The sequence below is a fragment of the Tupaia chinensis genome, unplaced genomic scaffold, assembly GCF_000334495.1.
Source record: "Tupaia chinensis unplaced genomic scaffold, TupChi_1.0 Scaffold000576_2, whole genome shotgun sequence".
NCBI lineage: Eukaryota > Metazoa > Chordata > Mammalia > Scandentia > Tupaiidae > Tupaia > Tupaia belangeri.
This window is the reverse complement of record NW_006160091.1, coordinates 1,015,956-1,022,016: the sequence shown is the minus strand read 5'-3', so window position 1 is coordinate 1,022,016 and position 6,061 is coordinate 1,015,956.

Genomic DNA, 6,061 nt, shown 5'->3' with positions numbered 1-6,061 from the left:
AAAAGCTAAGATGGTAAAATGTGCCCCTTAGCAATGAAATAATCATCCAATTTATGCAAAATTATATATTACATATCTATAAATTATTCATTACTTATTTATAAATGATTTATTTTATATAATTTTAAATGTAATGATTATTATAAATCATATTTATAAATAAATCTCCCAAACCAGGCAAAATATTCCCTTTCCTGATCTCATGTTTTTTGTTTTTTTTGGCCAGAGGGGACATTTGCTTGCCAGAGAGAAAGAGATAGAGGGAGAGGTAGAAGCACCCCCACAGTGGAGTTGTTATACCTCAATCTCCTCTCTTCCATATCCCCTTCCTGCCAGAATTTGGGAGTCATTCACACACACATACACCCAGGACATTCCTCAAGCTGCTGGGACCAAGATTCAAACATGGGTGGGGATGACCATGTGGTATTCATCTTCTTTAACCACTAGGCTGTAGGTCAGGTCTTCTTAATCTCTATTTAAAATTCTTCATATAGAATCAATTGTTTTGTAAATTGTAATAGAAAATAGTCATTTATATACTTCTACCCTCTGCTTCTCTTTCCCACTCTATTCTTACAGATTGTGTCAGGACCCACCCATAGACCTCAGGCTCAAGGACTGAAAGGCATCACAGTATAGACTATACATTTTAAAAGGTGCCTTCCAAGAAATGAATTTTTTTATCTTCACAAAGAAATGGCTTAGATATAACTAATGTCATTTTGGCCCTCCATTTTAGTAAAAATAAAGATAATTTAGAATCCGATTTACTCAGCTGAAAGAAAACATACAGTGAAGTACAATCAGGATGATTCTAGTTCAAATTTAGCATTATCTAAATTAACCAGATTTCTGTCCCTTTTAAGAGGCCTTACTTAGCTCTCCTATATAGGAAATGACTCAAAACTCGGTTCAGGTGTTTAGGGATTTGTGAAAGCTTCTTAGGGCTATGAGTACATCTTCCTTTCCCTAGAGCTGTGTGCTTATTTTTTAAGGCTGTCACAGTTAAATGGTAGCTTTCTGCATGGCATAAGTAACATTTCTATTTACAGTCCATTCCTTGCAGCAACTACCTTTTGAAAACTACTCGACCACTCTATATTTACATGAATCTACTTAGACTTCTTATACTATATATTCATTATTATTTAAATTAATAAGTAAAGATGGGCAGACGGCATTGTGGTAAAGGCAGCTGGATTCCCAAATGACTGACTGCAGTTCGAGTCCCAGACATGGTAGCTTGAAAGTCACACTGGGGAGGTACGAATGTGTGCCCAAAATCCTGAAAGGAGAAGGGTTTGCGGCTTGGCCATTCTCCACGGGGAATGATTTCTCACTTCCTCTCTCTCCATCTCTGTCTCTCTCCTCTCCCACAAGCACACATGCCCTATGGTAAAACCCTAAAAAATAAATAAATAAAATAAGAAATAGAATGTTGATTTTTATATTCTTTTCTCTCTGAGGGTGAAGGAAATTATTAAGAATTTGTGATGGTTGAACAGCTCCCACTTTTTCCTATCCCTTCATTATTGAAAACTATAGACTGTCTGAGACTCTCATGATGGTTGAACAGCTCCCACTTTTTCCCATCCCGTCTTTATTGAAAACTATAGACTGTCTGAGACTCTCAAGTACTAAACTCAGTGTGCTGTAGCTATGTTCTGGATCTCAGAACTAATCCACCCAGAGAGTTATATTTTATTCTTCATTTTTAAAACTCAGGATACCAATCTGTCATAATCAGTGGTGAACAAGGAAAGCTGGTACATGAAAAAGACAGTTCCTGTCATGGGAAAATGTCACCTCTACCTATTTAAACTTCCAATACTATATATTTTTTCTTCCAAATATTTCTAGGTGACAGGCAATTTCTAGCTTGTAAAATGTAACTTTCAGTTTAAGTAACAGCTTCTTAAAAGTTGTTTTGATCACCTCAACTTCAAAATAAGAATCTCAAAGGAGAAAATCATAAAATAACACATTTTGCTGTAATGCCATATTTTTTCTAACCATAAATACCTGCTTAATTCAAGCAAACAAGTGAAGTAAAAAACAATTCCCTTGGTCATATAAACATGTCCAAATCAATTAAACAGATTAATAATAACAAAGCAATCATTACGCTCTGAGAGTCATTGCATGCAGATGTTTACATTCTCCAAGGAGATTTAGACCTCTGCATGTAAAGTGGTGACTTCCAGAACATGGCATGGAATGTAAGTACTGTTCCTGCTATCTACTGTGATATAACTAACAGTCTCAGAATAGAGTGGCTTTAAACAACAATAGCCATTCTTTTGACTGTAAGTTACAATTTTAGCAGGATTTATTAGGGGATTGTGATCTCTACTCTATTCATTGTTAGTTGGAATGGATCATGTGGGCAGGAAAATGTGCTCCCAATGTGGTTCACTCTCAAAGCTTGCAAAATAGTGCTATTAGCTGGGAGTGCTAATAGACTGATAGTTTTGCCCCTCCACGTTGGCCTCTTTGGTTTTCTGGGCTTCCTCCCACCTGGCAGCTCTACTGCAAAGCTGTGTCCCAAAGAGAAAGGAAGAAGCTTTATGATCTCTTATGACTTGGCTTTAACACAGAAGTCAAAGGACACCATGGTCACTCCTCTTCACTAGAAGCAATTCTTTTGCACACTAATCTCAAAGGAAAAATATTGTAACATAACACTTTGGCACTCAACCCACATTCAAGAGGAAAGAATTAAACTCAATGTCTTGATGGAAGGAGTGTGAAAGAATTTGTAAATATATTTTAAAAACACCACAATATGAAATAAGAAATGCCCCTCTACCTCTAAAATGGAAAATAATTTTTGAAGAACTAGGAAGATCAGTTCTTCCTTGAATTATCAGTTAAAAATTTCATTTATTGAATTCCTGGTATACATTTTACATTTGTCATCAGGAATCTGCTTTTTAAAAGAATTATGTTATTGAACTTTATTTTATTTATTTTATTTTATTTGACCAGGGAGGAACAGAGAGAGAGAGAGTGTGTGTGTGTGTGTGTGTGTGTGTGAGAGAGAGAGAGAGAGACAGAGAGAGAGAGAGAGAGAGAGGAAGTGAGAAAGAAAGTCACCAGGTCCAGGACTTGAACCTTAGTTGGTCACGTGGGAGTCCAGCACTCTTAACCACCATGCCACCTACTGGTCCAATCAGTAATCTTTATACAAATGTGAAGTAGTAGGTGTCTGCCATTTCACAGACAAAGAAATTCACAATGATAGTGGGCAGTGCTCTGACCAATGTCACATTGGTAGACAATAGTAACACCAATGATTTGAAAATTCATCACTGTCAATAGTGTATAATGCTGCAATAAACATTAATGTGCAAGCACTTTTCTGACTAAGGATTCTTCTATCTTTTGGGAAGGTACCAAGGAGTGGGATTACTGAATCATATAGTAGTTGTATTTGGAGATCTTTGAGGAATCTCCATATTGATCTCTAAGATTGATAAGACATGGAACCAACACAAACAGATGAATGCCCATAAACAGATGAATGGATTGAAAAAGTGTGGCACATATACTCTCTGGAATACTACTCAGCCATAAAAAACAAGACTCTAGATTATGACAAAGTGGATGAATATGGAAGATTTACTGCTGAGTGAAGTAAGCTAGGCTATGAAGAAAAGACATTGTATGTCTCCACTTACTATTTATCGGGTGTCTGCACTCCTTAGCGGAAACTGAATGGCTAGAGGATATAGAAACATTGAAAATAGTGGGACCAGCAGTTAGCATAATGGCTATGTTGCTGGACTCCCATGTATTCAAATGCGGTTCGAGTCCCGAACCTGGTGGCTTAAACTCACGCCGGGCACATGTGCGTGCGTACCCAAGATCCCAAGAGGAGAATGGAGGAGAAGGGATTGTGGTGTGGCCATCCCCCCTGGGGGCTGATTTGTCACTTTCTGTCTCTCTGTCTCTCTCTGTCTGGTGAGCACATGTGCCCTATAGCAAAAACCTCTCCCCCTCCCCCCCAAAAAAATGGTTATAAATACCAGATACAGTGTGGGAAGAGGGTGGGTGAAGGAGCAGAGTCTGAGGAAGGACATTAAGGAAAAAAAATGGAGAGGCAAGGCATTTATGGGATAAAGAAATGGGTTATTATCTGTTGAAGATAATGTGTATAGTATTCTCAGCCGGACTGGTTAGAAACATGTATGTCCCCACTTACCATATATCCAGTGTCTGCATTCTATGACTGAAACTGATTGACTAAAGGTTGTATAAACACAAGAGATCAGTGTGAATGCCAGATGAGGTGTGTGTGGAGTGTGGAGTGGGGCCTACAGAAGGACATTTGGAGAACGAATATGAAGGTAGAGGATTGACGGGATGGGGAGGTGTGGTGTTATCGTTTGAAGATATTTTGATCAACGGGACTGGGGAGAAATGTTCACATATTGAAATGCTCACATTGTAAGCTAAACAATGTGATTGAATGTATATAAAAATTAAAAAATGAGATAAAAATAAAAAAAGAAACATATACATGTTGGAATACTCACTTTGCAAGCTAAGTAACATATGTGATTGAATATATTTTAAAAATTGAAATAAAAATGTATTAAAAATTTTTTAAAAAGTTAACTACTCTCTGCTACCCACTTTAAAGTTCTAAGAAGAAGGTTGGATCTGACTCAGAACTGGCAGCTGAATGTGAGCTAAGTGGCCATAGAAGAAAGAGGGTTTTCTGCCCTTGGAGAACAGGGTGATAACATGCACAGAAAAGCACGAGATAATTTTTATAAGAATCATTTGGCTGTTCCAGAGTAGTTACGTGTACGCTCTTGGAAGCCATATCTGAGACAGGTGTGGGTTAAAGATACGCTGGTGGTTTTCTGTAGCTTAGAGGCCTATACAAAAGATGTGGCAGAGGTCTTTCCAGATAAACTAGTTCCAGTGTATTCTGGAGAGTGCCCTCAGGGAGCTGGCTGATTGGAACCAGGTCAGGGATCCCAACGGAGTCACTAACAGCTTAGCAAGCGTGATTTCAGCTAATGTAGCACATATATTACAATATTAGTATTATTACCCCCTTGGAATTCAGTGTTACATTTTCTCTATAAATAGCACCTTGTTCTTAGTGTGGAGGTGAACAATTACATGCAACATTTTTCCATGTGTTTCTTTAAGAAGACGTGGCATATTACCTTCTTGAGTTAATTTTTTAACCACTTTATTGAGTTAAGATGGACATACAAAAATGTGAATGTATCTGGGAACTAGCAGTTAGCGTAATGACTATGTCACTGGACTCCCACGTAGTCGACTGCGGTTCGCGTCCCAGACCCGGTGGTGTGAGTGCATGCGTGCCCAAGATCCCGAGAGGAGAATGGAGAAGGGATTGCGGCTTGACCATCCCCCCTGGGGGGTGATTTCTCGCTTTCTGTCTCTATGTCTCTCTCTCTGTCTGTCTGGCGAGCACACATGCCCTATAGTGAAAATCTCTCTCAAAAAAAAAAGTGTATGTATCTAATGTATACAACTTGTAAGTCTGGAGAAACATATACATCCATGAAATCCTGACCACAATCTATGCTATAAACATATTCATCACCTCCAAAAGTTTCTTTTCATGTTATTTATTATTTATTTATTTATTATGTTGCTAATGATAAGGATGTTGAACATAACATCTATTGTCTTAGAGAAAAATTTAAGGAAATGATACATTCATACTAACTATAGTCACTATGCTATGTAGGTAGATCCCTGGGACTTGTTTGTCATGCATAATGGAAACTTTATACCACTTGACTGGGGTTTTAAGGAGTGTTGTATCTATGAATTTATCTTGAGTTATAAAATGGACTGTTTCATTCCTCATGCAGAAAAACACTTTTTATTTAACAAATATTTTATACCACTTACTGGGATCTAGGCATGGAGCTAAGTGTTTTACAAATAGGTATTTTTTGAAAGTCCATAGTAGTTACTATTGCTATTATATTTACGATTTCTATAGTTCAATTGTAGGTTGCTCATTGTTGTCTTTTTAGTGTGTTTGTTATTCTTTTCTTTCTTT